Raw genomic sequence first — 20520 nt, 5'->3', positions numbered from 1 at the left:
GGCACACACTGGCTCCCGAGGCTCCTACCTGGAAGCGCTGCCCATCACTTCTGCCCACAGCTCATTGAACAAAGTGAGTCAGAAGGCCTTGCCTGAGCTTAATTGGGATGAGAAAGTATGATCCTAACATGCCCAGAATGAGAGAATCAAATATTTGTTCACAGCCCTAATGACGGCTTTAGGAAGATGTTATTTATTATACCCAGTTTGCAGAGGAAATTGAGTTTGGGGGAGGAGGTGGAATGCTAAATAACTTGTTGGGATTCTGGCCACTAGGAAGTAGATTTGAATCTCGTCTACCTGATTCCAAATTCATGTTCCCAAATTCTTTTTCTTTTCTTTCTTTTTTTTTTTTTAGTAGGCTCCATGAATGGAGCCAATGTGGGGCTTGAACTCACAACCCTGAGATCAAAACCAGAGCAGAGATCAAGAGGCACTTAACTGACTGAGCCACCCAGGTGCCCTCCCCCCTCATTCTTCATCTGTACCGTGGAGTTCATCTTTCTGCCTCCTCAAAGACCTTGCTCCACCCAGCATCACTTCTCTCTACGTATTCGTCTTTCCCTTTTCCACTGGCTTCTTCTCCTCAGCATGCTTAAGTATCTTTATATTCTTTTTAAATTTTTTTTGACTTTTTATTGTTATGTTAATCACCATACATTACATCATTAGTTTTTGTTGTAGTGTTGCATGATTCATTGTTTGTGCATAACACCCACTGCTCCGTGCAGAACGTGCCCTCTTTAATACCCATCACCAGGCTAACCCATCCTCCCACCCCCCTCCCCTCTAGAACCCTCAGTTTGTTTTTCAGAGTCCATCGTCTCTCATGGTTCGTCTCCCCCTCCGATTTCCCCCCCTTCATTCTTCCCCTCCTACTATCTTTTTTTTTTTCTCAACATATACTGCATTATTTGTTTCAGAGATATAGATCTGTGATTCAACAGTCTTGCACAATTCACAGCGCTCACTGTAGCACATAACCTCCCCAATGTCTATCACCCAGCCACCCCCTCCCTCCCACCCCACCCCCCACTCCAGCAACTCTCAGTTTATTTCCTGAGATTAAGAATTCCTCATATCAGTGAGGTCATATGATACATGTCTAAAGGGCAGAAAGATTTTCTTCTTGAACTTAACCTGTACGTCCAGCCACTGCCTTATTTCTCCACCCTGCCTCCCCACCACACTTTTTGAAAGTTATCTACAGGTATTGCTCACCTCCCAACTGCCCCCTACATTCTGGTTTCTGCTCTTATCACCCCCTCTGAAATGACTCTTCATTGACCTACGCACCTTAAATCCAATGGCCTTTTGTCAATCCTTATTTCAAGCTTGATCCTTCATTGACATGTGGCACTGATGACCACTCCCTAATCCTTAAACCTCCCTTTCCTTTAGCTACAAGCCCAGTCCTTCTCAGGGCTTTCCTCCTACCTCTCTGGCCACTCCTCAGTGCCCTCTACAGACTCTTCCTTCTTTTCTATCTTTTTCTATTCTTACTTGACCCACTCTCTGAGAGGTCTCATCACTCCCATACGTTTAATTACCTCTACAGATTGATGACTCCTACAATGATAGCTTATGCCCAGACCTAACTCTGGAGCCACAGGCATATAAACCCAATTGCCACTTAGACATCATCACTTGAATGTTTCATAGTGATCTCAAAATCAGTATTTTCGGGGAAGTGATGAGTCCATGGACAGTTTTGGTAAATTCCATCTGGGAGATACTGGGGAATTCAAATTCTCCTCAAACTGGGTTTGAAAGCTTGTCTGTGGGTTGTTGTTAAGAGTCAGATACGCATCTTTTTCTTACTCCTGTTTTCTAGGAAGAAAATTTTATTTTCTCTTTGCATGCTCCTAGCCTTTTTTTGCCCTTCTCTGGAAGAATTAAAGTAATTTTTCTGAATATGAATTTAGGAATAATAAGTAGGAATGTTTAGCTCAGATCCTTCTTCCTTCTCTCTCTTAGGAGAGGGTTTGTCTTCAGAGAGCATTGGTTTCTCTCTGCTCACTCACTCCTCAGGTCTTACCTGGCCAGGCATCCCAGGTAAGACAGTTCAGCTATGCCTTGGACTGGGGGCCATGACCGCCCAGTTTTGGCGTTAACTATTCACAGGAGCTTCCCATGAAAGCCTGCCCTCTCTCCCAGTGCACCAAATCACATGTGGATGTATGCATATACACTGCTCCATCTCTGAATCCTTTGTCTCTGTTCTAGTTTGCTTAAGCTTTTTGTAGCTTTATGTTGTGCCTCTTCAAGGAAAGAGAAAAAGAGAAGAAAACTATTACTTTTGAATGTCTACTATGGGCTAGTTATATCATCTCATTTAACATTGTTATTGTCCCATTTAACAGTAGAGGAAACCACCGCGCAGAGAAGTTAAGCAACTTGTCCAAGGACACACAGTGAGCTTGTTCTTTCAGTAATTATTGAGTGTTGGGGCAGATCCAGGGATTGAACCCAGAAATTTTTATTTCAAAATCTTTATCCCATTAACAGAGGACACTGCTGCTTCTCTAGCTAGAGGGTCAGATCCCCAAGGGCATAATCCTTTCCACGGATCCCCCACCACCTAATGAACTCACAGTAACTGAAAACATCCCTGGCCCTGTAAAAGTATCAAACAGGAAATTCACTTAATGCCATCAGTATTGACAGTGTTTGAGATCTGGGCTCTTTATCCAACTACCAAGTCGTCTTCTCTGCTGGGTGGCCAGTCCCCCTTCAATACCTGGTGTTCTCCCTGTGTTCAGTTGTGCCAAGAATCCTTAAACCATAGACCACAGAACTGCCAGGAGCCTCAAGAGTCCACCTAGTCCAATGCCCCATGTTCATAAAGAAGAAACTGAGCCTGGAAAGGGCAAGCGCCTGGCCCACAGCCACACAGTGATTTAATAGCTGAGCTGAAAGTAGAGACCTTGCTTAGCTTGTGGTCTTGGAAATCATTCCATTCATTTTTCCAAAAAGCCCCCAAATAGACCTGCAAACTTTCTTGGCCAGTTGGTTTAAAGGATTTTCTTTTTCACTCTTTTCCCTGACTGAACTCCTGAAACAGATTGGACTGAACAACTGAGCAGTAGGGAGGCAAAGTAAACAGAATGGGTCCTTGGTGCCCCCGGCATGTCTGTTGTCTGCAGCGACTTGTCATTGCCTGTGAGGCTGGCAGACACAGCTGCTCCTTCGCCGGGTTCTCAGACTCCTCCTGGTGTGTGAAGAGACCCACAGTCGCAACGCCAGGACAGGAGAGCCTACACACGCACGCCTGTCTTGGGGATCCCCTGCATTATCCTTGCATACGTGTGTGCATGGGGAGAGGGCTGCTGGGGTGAGCCCTCCCTGTGACGACAGCGCACATTTAAAATCCAAATCAGCACATCTTCCCTGGCCCCAGCGAAGCCCCTCACAGATTCCTGGAAGCCTGGCAGGGCTCCACGCTCAAGCTGAAGGGACTCGGGACCTATTAACTTTATAGAAGCTGAGTTCCAGGTGCAGCTCTAGCACTTACTTCACCTTTGTGCCTTAACATCCTCCTCTGTCACCTCACAGATGTCCCTTCGACTCTCTGAGGGTCTAGCTGTCCCAACTTTGAGATTAAGCGGCTCATGTCTATTTTGTAGCATTGTTTAAAGAATCAATTAGAATCTAGGGTTGCTCCAAGTGGAATATATTTTACAGAAGTATTTCATTTGGGTAGCAATCTATTTAATTGAATTTTAATGCCAACACACACCACAAATAATAGGCTGTCCCTTAGCATATGCAGTGCCCTTGTGCAGATTAGGGGGAAAAAAAAAAAAAAAGCCCCGTTGGCCAGTTGTAGCCTCAGGGGCAGGCTTGGCAAGTGAAAGTGCCTTCCAGTGAAGGAAAAGTTGTTTCGTGCTGCAGCTAGACTTCGCCCTCTGCCCCAGTGCATGGTTTGGTGAGCACAGAGCGGACTGGATTTCCGCCCATCCTCACCCTGTCACCTGGGCACCTTTGCACAGGGCACAGCCTGCACAGCCATGTGTGGGCACCCTGTCCAAACACACTCACTCCCTCTTAGCAGTCAACTACTTCACCTGTCGTGCTTACTAACATAGCCCTTAAGGGCATTTGAGTTTGAGTTCTATTAGGACCAGTGATATCTGACACTGAGCACTGCATCTGTGATGCACACAGTAGGGCCCGAATGAATATCTTCATGGAGAAGGAGGGAGGCTTAAAGCGGATAACCTATGTAACAATGCCTAGTGCGTAATTCAATGAACACTTATTACATGAATGAATGAGCTTACAGCCTAGTTAGGAAAACAAGACATAAATCTCCATGTGAAATGTTTAATAACAATAAAAATTTCAAATTATGGCACAATACAACAACTCAGGAGATGGTGCAAGTCAGCATAGGAGTGTCAAATTAATTGCCAAGCAATAGTTTTTGTAAGAGTTCAAATGGGTGGGGGAGATCCATTTGTGGACTCAGAGTCAGAAAGCCTGGATGGGTTCTTGTTTGTGCACTTACACAGCATGTTTATTCATTCATCAAATGTTTCCCAGGTCCATATTAGTGCCAGCCTGCCTGCTAGACTCTGGGGATGCATAGATGAACAGAACAGAGCCCACAGCCTCGAGGAGCTCGCAGGCTAGCGGAGGACGACAGTCAGGCAAACAGACAGCATAAATACGATGCTAAAATAATGTACTGTGGAGACAAGGGGGAGGGTTCAAGGACCTCATGCACATAGTAGGTGTGTGATAAATCGTAGCATTGTAGTGGATTCCTCTGATTACCGTCTGAGCACATTTCTGAATTAAGTCTCCACAATTCAACACATATTTAAGTGTCTAAAGCTCCCACCTTTTCTCCAACCCATTTTGCTCCCTCTTTCCTGATGTCTGCTCATAGCATCCACAGGGTGCTGTGCTGTCTGCCTACTGGCCCTCGGAGAGTGGACAGTCGCCACATGGACCGCACCCAGAGGCTCACAGTTGCAAGGGCAGGCCCACGCCATCTTCAGAACTCTATGGAGCTTCCATGGAGTCTTTCCTGCCAAGTCCATCCTCCTTGCAGTCACTCTAATCACCCTGGCAACCGTGTAGCCGTAGATTCTTTGGCAACAATGCCAGTGATGGGAAAGGGTATTCTCTTAAACCTCTACTACAGCAGGAGAAAAATACACCTTCTCCAAAAGGTAGCACCTGGCTCTCAGTCCCCTCTCTCTTCAAGGAAGGGCCGAGCTGGAAGGGACCCCCTCTTTTCACAGACCCTGCAGCTGAGCTCTGTGGCCAAAGGCCCTGGGGTAGCAGCAGTGATGTGGTGGCGGCGGGGGGCGGGGTATAGTCACTGGGGCGAGAAGTCCCAGAACTGACTCCTAGCCATGTTACCTCCAAACAGGGCAGCTCAGACGCATCGGTTTAATCTCCTTGGGTCTCAGTTTCTCTATATGTAAAATGGACAGAATAGTACCTACCTTACAGGCTTATTTTGAGAATTACATGAAAGTGGAATAATGATCATTAGTTGAGTACAAAACAGAGGCCCAAATCCCGTTTCCCAGATCACTGAGCAAGTTACCAGCCAAAAGCAAACTAGAACCACTCTTGTCTTCTTACTCCCAATTTGGCAATCTCCTCCTTCCCCCTCCCCCCATCCCTTTGTTCCATGGAGTAGTCACCTGCCAGTGCTTGCCTTGGTCATGAAGAAGACAAGTATGAGAAAGTGTGGATGGCCCAAGGCAGACTGCCTGCATTAGGTTGAGAATGGCAGCCTTCTAGCGGTGGCTCAATGCCACTAGGCCAATAGGAATTGCACACTGTTCTCTGGCATAGTTGGAAATGCAGTATTCTAAGGAATGACATTTGGTATTAAGCAGCAACACCACCAGATTACAGGAAGTGATGATCCTGCCATGCTGAGCCTTGGCTACAGAGCAGGATCAGCAAATAGGTACTAAATACAGCCCCCATCCACATCCACCCTTGGCCTCCATCAGTCATCAATCTCAGCCTTCTTTTCTATTGATTCCTGGTAGGGACTCAGAATCCTTCCATTTCCTATCAATCAACTGGTATTGTCCTTCGTTCAATAAACATTAGCCAAGTGCCTAAAATGTGCGGGGTACTGAAGAATAAATCACACATCGCCTTGACTTATAAAGCTGATATTCTATCATTCCAGACGCAGTCTGCTTGCCATCCTAGGTTTCTAACCCTGCTGTGCTCCATGCTTGGAATCAGTGCAGAATGATAGAACAGGCAAAGGCTTTGAAATCAAAGTCTGAATTTGGCTCTGCCACCACAGTAGATGCCCGTTAATGTTGTGTCCAGTACTCTTTACCTGGTAATGGGATCTTCCTGCTGTAGGGGAACTGCCTCTCCCCTGCTCCATGATGTTTGGCCACAAGATTGGGTCTGTGTCAGGCTTGGCCAGTCATAGTACGCTTTTACCCTTGGCGTTAGGGGTTAGGCATGTGATCCAATCCAGGACAGGAAGAAAAAAAAATTTTTTTGGTAGGATTTGTGTTTGAAACTGGGAGGTAGAGTATCTCTTTCTTGAGATGATATAAAACTAGAGCTCCTAGTAGCCATGTCCCCACCTGCCACCCTCCCCTTGGAAAGAAGCTTTCTGCAGTGGGGGGAATGCAGGAAGGGCAAGCTACAGAGGAAAGCAAAGAAGAGAGAGACGGGAGAGGGAGAGAGAGATGGAGGTAGATCACAGACACAACGACAGCATTGAAATCAATGAAGACTCTAGGCTGGACTGCCAAGTGACACCAGCCAATAAATTCCCTTTGCTTTAAGCTGGTGATCCTGACCTCTCAGGCAGAGGTGAGTGGGGTGGAGGGCAGCACTGGAGTAGGGAATAAGCATATTTCTGTAGAGAGCAAGCAGGAAAAGCAACAAGGCTTCTGGAGAACAATTCCAACCGTCTCTGTACCAATAAACGTTTAAAAGGGGGACTGAACGTACATCTTGTCGCATGTTTTCCTTTGAGTGTAGATCTGAAATGAACTTGTCTAGGGTGGTCCTGCCTCCCCTGTGGTATGTAAGTCCCCACAGGGCCTGGGATTTGTTGCTCCCATATTTTTCCTCCAGCTACTGACTGTAATATTCATCCTTTCATCTTTGTAGGGTGCATTATGCTTTGAAAAACACTTTCATCTGCATTATCTCATTTGATTCTCAGGGCATCTGTGAAGAAGGCTGGGCAGGGATTACTATTCTTTCCTGTCAGATTGAGAAACGGAGGCTCAGGCCCTGGGATCTTAGCACCCGAAAAGAAAGATGGGCAGTGATCTCACAGGGGAATGAATGACACAGAGGCGGAAGGCTCACTGGATTTGGAGCCAGCAGGTGCAGGCATGAGTCCTGGCTCTTTTACCTACTAGTTGTCTGACTTCGGGCAAATCACTCAGTCCCTCCCAGTCTCAGTTTCCCTGCCTGTCAGATATATAGGGATGATATTTCCCTTCAAGGAATCTTGTGACTATCTCAGGACAGGATATAGAACAAAGGATTTGTGAGTTATAAAGTGGCACTCACCTGTCCGGTGTTGATTTCTATGAGTGATGGGCAGTGGTGTGCTGAATTCAGCTAGTACAGGCTCACAAGAGCTGTGGGGCACCCCTCCCCCCAACTCCACATTCAGTGACATCATGTTGGTAACTCGAAATCAGATATGGTGAGAATATTTACACCAAGGGAATTGGCAAATGCCACAAATCAGGGCTTTGTTTTTCCCCCTGGAGAGTCCTTTGTCAACCAGCACAGCAATGGTGGTGGGACGGAAGGGGAGGGTTAGAGAAGGATACAAGTATTTAAGGTGTATTATGTATTTTGAGTACACCCTGATAGCAGCCCCTTTAGTATTCACAACTCCTGGGGGGCAGATACTGACCCGACTTTATAGATGAGGTAATTAAAACTTAGGCAGCACTCAGAACTTACTCAAGAACACACAGTAAATGGCAGAGCAGGGACTCAAAGCCAGGTCTCACATTCTCTCTGAGAGCCATGCAGCATTATCAAAGATGCACCCATTATCATCTGTTCTTTCCTTGATCTCCAACCTGTAAAAGTGAGCGAGTAAGTCAGTTTCTAGGGCCACTTGACATTTTAGATCCTTGTTTGGACTTCAGTATCCTAGTATCCAAAGAAAACTGGCATGGAGAAAGATGGGGAGGAGTATAATACATTGAGCTGGGTGCAAGGGAATGAATTGACTATCTTTGAGACCTACAGTTCTGGGTCTCAGTTGGATAAATGCTTGAGAGTACTAGAAGTTAGACAACATTGTTAGGTTGGGGTCACTTGAAGCATTTAGGCACATAGAGGGAGAAAGGCAAGAGCACCTGGGTCCAAGTGTCGGCTCTATTATATCACCAACTGGGGTTCAGCTCCTTCATCTGTCAAAGGGGGGAATACCCAAACATTCCTGTTTCTGTGGTATCCATGGAGAAAAGGATTCTGAAGGCATCGGGAATCTATTACACTCATGGATGCAAGAGAATTTTCATGTGTCTCAGCTGAGAACCTTTCCTCCTGTTGCTAAGAGAAAAAGGACTGTCTGTTTTCTTTTCCTGCCATCTCTGGATCTACAAGCCACCCCACCCCATCCACCCCTTTTTTTCCCTTCTATTTTTATACTTTGAGTGCTTCATATGATGATGTCCTGCATTCTTTAAACTAGATGATGGTGTCAGGTGGAAAAAAAAAACCAAAAAAAACAATCTAAACAAAATGAAAATTGTTTTCCTGCTTGGAAAGATGACAGATGATGGGTGCAGAGGCCAGCATTACCAATACAAGCCTTTTAGCAGGTGCCAAGAAGAACTCTCTCTAGACCCAACAGGTTACCCCTGCCAGGCCGCAGGCAGGAAAGTTCCAGGATAGGGATGGCCAACCCTCCCTTCCCCCAGATGGAGCAGAGGTATTGTAGGAGCACCCTGAAGGCCCCTGGAGGAGCACTCTGAAGGTTCTAGAAGTGATGGATATAGTGAAGATGAAATGAACACTTGTTTAACACCTTAGGTGCTTTTGTCCCCTTATTTAATACTCACAATAATTTAATAAGAATATATATTATTATTTACATTTTCCAGGTGAGGAAAGGGATACTCAGAGTGGTGGGAGAAACTCATGTTCAAGCTCCTGGAGTACCTGCCAAGAGGCCCTTCCCCCTAGCTAACCTAGCAGAAGAGGAGAGGTCACTGTGGTTGTGCTGGCCAGGGAATGGAAGGGGACTTTTATTCACCCCTGTAAGAGCCTCTGATTGGCCCCCCTGCTTCCATCCAGGTCCCTTCCAGTCCATTCTCTGCATAACAGGTAACAGCCTAGGTGAGCATTTACAAATGCAAATTCTGTCTCCAATCCCAGAACAATCACATCCCTCTGAACTCTAAACTTCTGAGTCAAATCACCTGACTTCCTCCCATAAGACCAACCTCTCTCTCTGACCTCCCCACCTTATCTCATACCACTAATGACCACTCTTGCTATATTCCAGCGACAGTAAGTTTCCTTCTACTCCTCAAATGCATTCAACTCACTCCTGCCCCAGGGCCTTTGCACTTGCTCTTCTCTCTGTCTTTAGTGTTTTCCCCTTCAGATCTTTAATGCCTGGCCCCTTATCATTGCCATCTTCTCAGACAGTCCTTTCCCATCCGAGAGCTGGATGTCCTACCCTGGTCATTTCCTATCACATGCTACCACCGGACATTAAGTTGTTGTCATTTACATTGCTGTAGTTGTTATTATTATCTGCCAGGGTCTTGCTAGCTTGCTGGTTTATTTTCTGTGTCCTTGTACCAGTGAGAAAGTTTCAAGAGAGTAAGGATCACTTGCCTATCTTTTTGAAAGTCCTACCCCACTCCATAAAATAGAGATTGTCACATAAGTAAGCACACAATAAATACTTGTGAATAGGCGAGTTGTTACTGATGTATTATTATCCCAGGAAAGGAGGACCTGTACGGGATGGAGGAAGAAAGCTATCACTCAGCATGTGTAAAGCTCTGTGCTTATCTCATTTGGTTCTCACAACAATCCTATGAGACAGATAATCTGATTCCCATTTTGCAGATGAAGAAATGGAGTTTCTTTCCATCATTCAGCAGTTTGCTTATGGTCACACAGCTGTGACTGGAACCCTTGTATGCCTGCTCCTGAGCCTACATACTGGATCTTGGGAAGGCCGAAATGTGTCTCCAAGACACAGAGAAGTGTGCGTCTACTGGTGCAAAGCCTCCTGTGTGTGACGAGGGAAGCGAGGAAGAGGCTGTGTAAAGGCACGTGCTGGCCAAGACTCCAGCAGCAGCAAAGAGGGCTCCCCCTAATAAACTGTCACTGCATGGCCTCAAGTCCAGACCTCCCCCAGCAACAGCCCGTCCCAGAAGGTGAGCACTGCAGAATGGCTGCAAGTTGTAGGCCTCTCTGAGATCGGAGAGGGGAGGGAGTCTGCCTTCGGGTGCTGAGGTCCTTCTCCCTTCCAAGTGCTCGAATCCTGGCCAGGTAGGCTTTGCCACTGCTGCGGGCTCCTGCGTTCTGCGCTAGGTGGCGAAATGCTGTGGGGCTCCCCTATTCGGGGGAATGCGGTAGTGATGTATAAGGTATGAAAGATGTGGCCTGCAGAGAGCCGGCACTATCTCTATCGCTGCCGCCGCTGCTGCCGCCGCCGCTGCTGCCACCGCCGCTACTGCTGCCGGCAGAGCTGCTGGGAGTGAGCTGAGCATCCCCGTCCGGGATACCCAAGCTCCGCGGCGGCTCCCGCGCCCTGGCCCCACACGGACCTGCCAGCCCCAGGGAACAAAAGCGGAGCCCCGTCGCCCTCTCCTGCAGCCAGAGGATGAGTCGAGAGGGCTGAGCGGAGAGTGTGGTCCTCAGCGGCTAGAAGGTAGGAGAAGGTGTTGCGCTCGCCTGCCTCGGCGTGGGAGGCTCAGGGTGGGTGCGCCGGGGTGGGGATGGCCGCGTGGACCAATCTGTCCCGCGGGTGCTGGCCGGACCCGGCGGGGCGGTCATCCGGAACGCCGCGCCCGCACCGCCTGCCCACCGCCGGGAGGGCGCCGCGCTCCCGCAGCCACGAGGGAGCCCCCTGGGTGGCAATTGGAGGCAGCGAGGGAAAAGTGGAGCCCGAAGCCGGGCAGCGGCGGCTGCGGAGGGGATGCCGCGGCACTTGGAGGCGTGCGACTCGCGGCGAAAAGCGGGCGGGCGGCGGCCGCAGTGTGCGCAAAGTTTTGGGTGGCGCGCAAAGACGCCGGCGGAGCCGCGCAAGTTGCGGCCGGAACCCGAGGGCGAGCACCGGGGGCCCCCGCGCGGACTCGCAGGCACTGGGACAAGTGGGTTTTGCTCCCCCCATGCTAGCCGAGGCTGGGTTGACGCGCAGCCACTTAATCCTTCCCAGCCCAGGGCCAACAACTTCATCCTCTCCGAGGCGGCTGGACTCAGGCTGGCTGGGCAGCGTAGAGGTTCCCGGCTCTGTCCTTTTGTGGTCTTGCGCATTTCCCCACTCATTCTGGGTTTTCTGTGATTTTCTGTCCACTCCTGTGTCCAGAAACCAGGCAAGGTGGCTGCGGGTCTTTCCCCCAGTCTGTAATTTTACCCCTCGCGCCACCTGGACACATGTTTTCTCTCCCCCCGGCCTCCCCCCACCACCGCCCCCGCCTCAGTTTGGCTCTTTGATGCTGCCTTGAAAAATGAGATGATTAATCAATTAGGTTAGTGGCCAATTAGGCATAACTTTGTAGCAAAATAATTATGCCCGGCTCTCTGGGCTTTCGCTGGTGATGAGATGGGAAACCAGCACAGGTGGAGGGGCTGTTCCGAAAAGATATGGCTGATCAAGGAATTAATGGGAATTCAAGATTAAAAACAAAAAAAACACAAATGTGTGGTGGCGTCAGAGGTTGTGGGGATTCAGTAGGGGTGTGAGTGCGTGCATCAGTTCCTTTTTTCCGCCCCGCCCCCCCGCCCCAGGAAATTAACCCTTGGTAGCACAGTCGGGGTGGACTTTGCAGGCAGCGTGTTTCCAACAGCTCAGAAAAGGTGTGTCCCCTGCTTGCCAGCCCCATCCCCCTTGTCTCTGAGGGGCTCTCGCCTGGAAATCGCCTCACGGCGGCTTTGCTGCTGTTTTGGGAGGCTGAGTCCGGATGAATGCATTTTAGTTTCGTGTCCAAGGAATCGCGTCGTTGCAGAAGGAGGTTGTTGTGCTGTGCCTTCCGAGGATGCACATTTCCCCCAGTCTTGTTAAATAAAGCGGTTATTAAATGTGTGCAAATGGAAGACAATCTGTCTCCTGGGCTGGGAAGTTCTGCTGCTCAGCGGGGCTTCCTTTTTCTTTTTTGGAATGACTGGCGGGGTTTGGCACTGCAGTATTACAATACAGCCATATTAAAAAGGTCTTCAGAGCTTAGAGCCCTCCACCACTGCAGCCCCATCTTCAACAGACTTCCTTTCTCATATCCTTCTTGGCAACAGCATACAGGAGATTTCTAATGTGTTCCGTGTGCATTTGAGTCCCTTTCTGTCTCTATTTTAAGCTTATCCTATGCATCTGGGCCCTATATCGCAGCTTTTCAGAAGGCAGACACCCAGAGCTGTTCCCAGGGCAGAGGGATTTTTGCAACAGGTCCTAGGTCTGGGTTTTCTAATAATGAGTCTCCCTGACATTTAGGGAGCCGGGGCCCTCGTCTCTCCACCGGTGGCCTGACCAGGTTGGACCAGGTGGTCACTGGCATCCCTTGCAGTGCTGGCGTGAGCTGGTTCTGAATTTTATGGCTTTTCTTCCTTTCTGAGCTGATCAGGAGGAGTAGCTGAGCAGTGCGATGTGACATTGACAGTGCCACCTCACTCCCAGCGGAAAAAGCTGGCTGGGGCTTCAGAGCAAATAGGAATTGCTCAGTTGGAAGACTGCCGAGTGATACTGTTTTTCCCTGTTGCCTAAAGCATATTATTCAAATTATTTATGTTATTCAGGGACAACTGGGAGCCATAGGCTCCACCGGCCTTCCTCAAAATGAAGGGCCACCGTTCAGCCCTCTCTCTTTTCCAAGATTTCTTTTTTTTTTTTTCTTGAAGCTGGACTCAGCCGTTCACCTCACTGTGATCCTATTTGTTTCTCAGGCTCTTGTGCTAGCAAAGGCCTTCCTTCTCTTCTAAAATTGAAGCTTTTTTATAGAGTGGGGAGAGAGATGGGGGGAGAAGGAAGTGAGAGAAGACAGAGCGAAAGAGGATAAGGTGGGGAGAGTGGAAAGAGAGAGACAGAGACAGCCTCAGGCTCCGAAAAGAGGCAGGAGAGGTAGAGAATGAAGGAAGAAAAGGAAGAAGAAACATAGGCAGGGGAGGACAGACAGGAGGAATTCTAGTTCACAGGAGGGGAGAGACGGGCCCACATGAACCAAAGTCTTGTTTTATTACCTGGCTTGGAAGAATATAGAGGAAAACCCTGAACTGCAAAAGACTCATTCCGGATAAACTTGCTTGGAACTGAGCTTTGACATAGATAATTACTTATGACATAAACACTGCACCACAGAAAGCCCATCAACTCTGGTTCTGGTCTCTTCCTTGTCTGGGGGCTGCAGTTGATGGTGTGGGGTTGGGGCTGGCAAGGATTCGTTTGCCTAGCAGATGTGCTGTGCATAGCCCCCAAAAGCAGACTCTCATTTGGGTCAGATTGGGGTACTCCCTTTGGACAGGCTGGGTGTCGAAACAGCTTTGGAGGGGAGGTATTCCTTTGTCTTTAGATCTGTCTTTCATAGAATGGACGAATTTTTTAAAGTGTATTTTTTGTTTATTTAAGGTTGGAGGAAAAAAGAAATATAAAATAAACACTTTTACCTGCCATCTAAAACTAAGAGTGATGGGAAAGTAATTCCAATTAATTTTCTGCTCTCCAGCCTCCTTGTCCCCGGTCCAGACCATCCTCAGAGCCTCCGACTCCTCTCCTGGCCTCCAGTACAGGCCCTCCCCAGAGCTGTGACTTGATCTTTCTTTTCTTTTCTTTTTTTTTTAAGATTTTATTTATTTACTTGACACAGAGAGAGAGACAGCAAGAGAATGAACACAAGCAGGGGGAGTGGGAGAGGGAGAAGCAGGCTTCCCGCAGAGCAGGGAGCCCGATGTGGGTCTCGGTCCCAGGACCCTGGGATCATGACCCGAGCCGAAGGCAGACACTTAACGACTGAGCCACCCAGGTGCCCCAATGACTTGATCTTTCTAAAACATAACTTTGATCATGTTATTCCCCAGATCAAAAAACATAAAAGTTTCCCTGTTGCCTAAAGCATATTATTCAAATATCTGACCATAGACTTCAGAGCCTTTCAGAGCCTGGCCTCTCTTTCCCTCCTACACGCGCGCGCACGCACACACACACACACACATCCTAACACACAGCATCACATACATACACAACCCTCTCTCAAACACATACCATACACATACACACACTATATTCACATCACATATACACACTACAGACGTGCCTTTCATACCTTTGTGGGTACAACCTTTTTTCCTTGTCTAGAAAATACATTCCTACTCTACCTGGTGAACTCTACTCATCAGAAGGGTCACTTGAAAGTCCTGTGTGTCTCTTTCAATTTCCTGCAAATGGAATAACAATATTAGCTGCCGTACTTCTTAATGTGGTGGTGGGAATAGGAATATTGGGGCCCTCATGGCTACAAGCCTCATTTAGAGAATGAGAAGCACCTTGTAGATGGGAAAAGGGAGTGCTTCTCAGGTTGGAATCAACTTAGGTTGGGGTGCTGTGTGAACCTGGTTGGTTTGGGCAAGGCAGTGACCATTACTTGGTGATACTTAGACTCTTTCTTTGTTGGTGAGAGTGCAGGAATCCTGTATCATTAACAGATGCTCACTTACAGCTTATGAAACAGCCTTATTGTGGAGGACAGAAGACCCAGTGCCACTAGACAACCGTTCAATTTATCTAGCAAAGCCCATTGAAGTTCCTGTCTCAAAGGGGGCAGAATTAAACAAGAATGAACATCAAATAAAGAATTCATTTATATCCATAGGCTTTTAATAAATAAAAACGATTTTTTTTCCCCTAATGAACTCCGAGCCATAGGTCTTGAGACTTCTTGTTTAATTAACATGCAGAATATGACTTCTTCTTGTTTCAAAATGACCATTTTTTTTTTTTTGGAAGCTTGAGCTCAGATCTTTAGTGACATTTTTTCTCCCAGCAAATATTTACAGCCGAGCTGGAAACTGACAGGAAGGAGGGTTTAAAATGAAAATGTTACCAAACTGAAGTTTACATCTGAGTGAAACACATGGTGTCATCATGGACAGAGTCCTAAGAACTCAAAATATTTGTCAATTTGTAGAACTTGAAGAAACCAAGCTGTCTCCTTTGTTAATGTGAACTCTAAAAATTATATTTTTGCTTATGCATGATGGTGGCCATTTCTACTTCTTATCTGTTTGCTTTTACTGTGGTCATGGAATTCCAGCCATGTGCTTTTTCTTCATCCTCTGTCCCAGATAAGGCAGACTGCCTGAGGGTTAGTCCCCAGGTTCATGTCTATGTCTGTACTTGTACTTACACAGTTTTTCCTGCCTGGAATACCCTTCTTTTTCAAATCCCCTCCAGCTCCACTAGGTTTTGAAAGCTGAGGTCAGGTGCCAAGTCCTGCATGAGGTTTTCTTAGTTAACTCTACTGAATATTGACCAGCACTGACAGTGGTGGGTTTTTTTTTTTTTTATCACTTTATTAATTTTTCAAATCATATGAATAATACAAGTTAACTGTAAAAAATGTGAAAGTATAGAAAAATATAAGGAGTTAGTAAAAATCATTTGAAATTCCCATTGTGTTATCTATAATTTGGTGACTGTCCTTTCATTTATGTCCTTAGACCCATATATTAGCATATATAGATGGATATGATTTTATATACTCTGCCTTATTATGAAAGCTGTTTGCTTTTTGTCCTGGGCATCTATTTTTTAATACAGTTTTTGTTTGCTTATTTACTGTCCCTTGCCCCATAAACTAATCTAATAACCTAGATATCTCTTATATTTTCTCTATGCTCTCATAATATTTACACGTATATGTTCACACACAGTATATACATACATAAGGATTTTTGTCATTGATTTAAAAGACGAGATCATGTATGTATTTCTTGGCATACTGTATTTCTCACTTAAAACACTATGGGAAACTCTTCTGCCCCCCACCCCCACCAACCCTCCCTCAGCCAATTGGTATAGATATATCACTCTTTTCAACGGCTTTGTGAGTTTCAGTGGTATGAATACACCACAAATTTTTCAACCATTTCCCTACCGATGAGCATTTACTTTTATTCCACTAATTTGTATACACAAGGCTGAAATAAACATCCTTGTATGTTTATCACTATCTACTGATATGCTTGCACTTTTATGAGTAGAGTCCCAAAACTATTTCTTAAGTCAAAGGATATGTACTTTTTAAAGTTTTAGGAGATAGTGCCACATATCTTACCAAGGAGAACGTAATAATTCACATTTCCATTAACATGTATGAAATAGTCTTTTCCTTATATCTTTGCCAGGAGTGTGTGTTATCATTTACTTTAGCTAACCTGGTTAGGTAGCAAGTGATAGCCTATTGTTATTTACTTCGTATTTTTCATCTTATGTTCATTGGGCATTTGGATTTGCTTCTCGGTGCACAGCTAATTCATCTTTGCCACTTTTCTTTTTGATGGTGTCTTTTTTTTTTTTATCATTTCATAAGGGTTCCTTTCATATTCTTTTTTCTTTCATCTATATTGTATATGATTTTCGGTCCTTAGAAGTTTGATCTAGTGCCATAATGATCTCTTTCTTTGTCTGTGCCCAAACTAGACTGGGAGTTACTAGAGAGCAGTGATGTGTCTGATTCATCTCTAGGGCATCACATCTAGGGCAAGGCCTGAAAAAGTGTAAGTTCAGAATAAATGGTTATAACATTCATATGTGATATTCAAGTGTATTTCATTTAACATTGAATTGTATGAAATAACATATATGTGGCATCCAATTGTATGAAATAACATATATGTGACTGGGATGTTTCAAATTAACAAAATTTCAAGATGATTAATGTTTTGGAAATATTTATAAATAAATTACACATTTCCCTCTTTAAAAATGAATGTGACTCAGAAATATTATTATGAGCATCAATTATTGTGTTGGGCTATAATACTTGATAATCTTAAGGACTTTATTTTTATTTTTTTATTTTTAAGATTTTATTTATTTGAGAGAGAGAGAGAACATGAGCAGGAGTGGGGAGGGGCAGAGGGAGAGGGAGAAGCAGACTCCCAGATGAGCAGGGAGCCCGTCATAGGGCTAGATCCCAGGATCCCAAGATCATGACCTGAGCCAAAAGCAGATGCTTAACCGACTGAGCCACCCAGGCACTCCCTTAAGGACTATTTAGTGATGCAGGACTGTTTGCCCCTATATACAAGTGGCCTCAGATCTATGGATGTGCAGATTTTAGATTCCAGTATCTATTTTTTGTACTTTTGCAGTCTTTTCCCTCCCTATCAGATTGTGCTTTTGTGTCTTGGTATTGTCAGTTTACCTGCCTCTAAAAGTTGTCCTCTTCCCTTTTTACCCATCTTTGCGTTGGCTATGGACTAATATATCAGGAATCCTGCTCATTGGAAATGTGCATCTGTGAAAGGTCAGTAAGCATCAGCCAAGTCTTGGCCTATGAATAAAGTGCCTCAGCCTCCAGTGAAGATACAACTGTGACTGTTTAGGGGGCTTTTTTTGTTTCTTTGTTTACAACTGTTTTCTGGGAAGGTGAGATTGCTAGGTAAGTGAAATGGTGGCCTGCCATCTCAATTAATTAGGATATAGGTCCAACAGCATGTAGCCATGACCCTAAATATAATGGATTAAAAGATCTTTAGAATGGTAGAAATACATATATTTCAGTTTTGTGAAAGTCTGAGCATATAGGGCAGCTCTGTGCTGTGAAGTTGTGTGGTATCCAGGCTCCTTCTAGCTTGCTGCTTCTCCATTCCTCAGACATTGCTGTCATCTTCATGATCCAGGACAGCACATCACCACATCCTCATTCAAACTAGAGGGCTGGAAGAGAGAAAAGAGGGCAGAGGAGAGCCTTCCCATTTCTTTTAAGGGTGTGGCCAGAAGTTGCACCCCTAATTTCTTTGTGCATCTTCATTGCCCAGAACCAAGGCAATTGACCCCTCCTGACAGAAGGGAAGCTAAGAAGTACTGTTTTTACTCTGGGTGGCCGTGAGCCAGAATCAGGGTGCTATATTAGAAGACAGGGAGAGTGGATGTTGGTGTATGGGCTAGCAGTGTCTGCCACACTTACTCTTATCATTCCCAGTGTCCTCTCAGCTTTCTTGCCAGATTGTCAACTCTTGAGTGCAGTTGCCTACTTTTTCTCCTCACTGCCCACTGTTGTGTGGCACGTAAAATAGTTGCTCAATAAAGACAGCTCTATTTGTAAGCTTTCTCTCCTTGTTTTAGTGATGAGAAAATGCAGGGAGGAGGGTCAAGCTTGCTGCTGACATGGAGCTCAGGGACTAGAAAATTTGGAACTTCCTGGCTGATTTTTCTTTAATTTAGCTCATGCCCTGTATAATCCTCCATGGCCCCACTCGAGGTTAATTATTCCGATTTCTTACTCCATCTTTGTTCTGTGCTCTAAGAGGTCTAGGTGAAGAGACCACATGCTTTGGAAGCAGGTGTGTTGGCAACTCTGTGAGAGTCAAGGGGAAAATCAGCCCCCTGCAAATAATACAAGTTTGAGATTATGACCTCCTTTGCAAAAAAGGGTCTCCTGGTAATCAACAGATTGCATTGCCCAGCTGAAGTTTCTGCACCCCATGGGCTCCCATTGCCTTTCTGATTAACACAGAAGCATCTCCTTCCTTACTCCAGACTGACACTGGAATTGGGTTTATTTCAGCCTAACGGCTGATTCTAATTGGTCTCCCTGCTTCCAAAGCACAGATGTGATCTATTTTTTCCAGGTGCCGGAGGTGGGGTGGGGTGGGGGGTGGGGTGGGATTTTGATGGGTGGGAGTGATATTTAATCATGCCCTTTCTCCCTCCAAGTTAAAAACCAAATAGGAGATGAACACTGAGGCTAGTCAAAGATGAAGACCTGGGTCTTATTTCTGTTAAAGCTTGGCTGGAGGCTGTGTAGGTTGTGTAGCTGCATCAGGACTCCTGAACTTTCTCTTTCACTTGGTCTGAGCTGGATATATACAGGTCTCCCTTTTCCCCCTGTAGGAGCACAAGTGGCCTCATAGGCTTATTTCTTGGGTGAGCAATGAAGGAGGATCTCTGAAGTCAGGTAGCTTTGATGGAGAGAAAGAAAGGAGCCGTATTGTTTTATCAATTAGGTTCTTAAGTTGACAATGACACAGTTTAAGCAGAAAGGGATTTATTAATGGGTGTTGGGTAGCCTACGGCATTCTAGAAGGGTGCTGGAAGCCAGGCTTGGATGTGAGGACAGCTACTCAACCACATCATGGAATTGTTAGGGTGGAGATGACACTGTTGCTAGGGACACATGGCGGGGGTTGGGGGGGAATCTTGTCTGAGCTGCCCCAGAAGAGCTACTCTCTCTGCACATGGCAGATACCAGCTGTCTTTTTCAGTTCCTCCCTCCAAGCCTCGTGCAAGTGTGTCTGCTTGGTGTCCCAGAGCACCCTGTAGTCACTCCCGGGTCTCACAGAAGTGTAAGAAACACAGAAGTGCGGTTGGAATTGTGCTGAGAGAGTCTAGAGCATATCTGCTGGAGCCACATACGTTTGTGCTCCTCTCTGGATTGCACCCAAAAGATAAATCAGTCCCTTTCCTCTGAGGAGAGGCGATGGAAGTGTGGCTGCCCTGCTTTTCCCTTCTGGGAGTGGCATGTAAGTAGGCAGTAAGCCTTCCCCTTGAACATCACACACTTGCTTACAAACCCTCAGGGGCCACCGTGGCCTTCAGGATCTAACTCAAACTCTTTAGCGTGGCAGAAAAGCCCCTCCTCGGTTTGTATCCTGCATTTCAGCCTCATTCCTCTCCAATCCTCTTTCTCTTTGCTATCTGGCTTTCTCTTCTGGGTGCAATCCATTCTGAACTGCTTGGAAGACTCTTGACCGTGCCCATGCTCTCCCAAGCTTCCATGTCTCTGCCTGCTGCGCTCCTCCACCCACGCCATGAGGAAACTGTCCTTCGTGCCCCCCTTCATTTGGCAGACTTCTCCCTACTCTTCAAGACAGAGACACCATTTCCTCTGGGAATCTTTTTTGTCCCCTCCTAGACTGGATTAGGTGTCCCTCCTGGATATGCCCAAAGTGCCCAGCAATCCCTTCTGTCACTACACCTAGCACATAATATGTGACCTTTGGTTTATTTCTCTGCTCACGCCAGTGCAAGCTGCCTGAGGGCATGGTCTTTGTCTTTTCTCTCTGTATCTCAGTAGCTAGCTCAAGGCCTCGTCCATAGTAGTTGTGTAAATGAAGAAAAGAATGAATGATTCTGAGGTACAG

General features: G+C 46.2%; 1 protein-coding gene across 1 annotated transcript in view; it reads left to right on the top strand.

The window, feature by feature from the left end:
* The first annotated feature begins 10649 nt into the window (after positions 1-10649).
* The window catches only part of LOC115942550 (disabled homolog 1), a 1065325-nt gene continuing 1055454 nt past the window's right edge, over positions 10650-20520 (top strand). Inside the window, exon 1 of the mRNA XM_081818492.1 lies at positions 10650-10879. The gene's annotated coding sequence lies outside the window, so the exon portion shown is untranslated. The remainder of the gene's footprint in view (positions 10880-20520) is intronic.

Source organism: Leptonychotes weddellii, chromosome 4, assembly GCF_054177405.1.
Source record: "Leptonychotes weddellii isolate Sample4059 chromosome 4, ASM5417740v2, whole genome shotgun sequence".
Lineage (NCBI taxonomy): Eukaryota > Metazoa > Chordata > Mammalia > Carnivora > Phocidae > Leptonychotes > Leptonychotes weddellii.
This window is presented reverse-complemented; position numbering and strand designations above follow the sequence as displayed.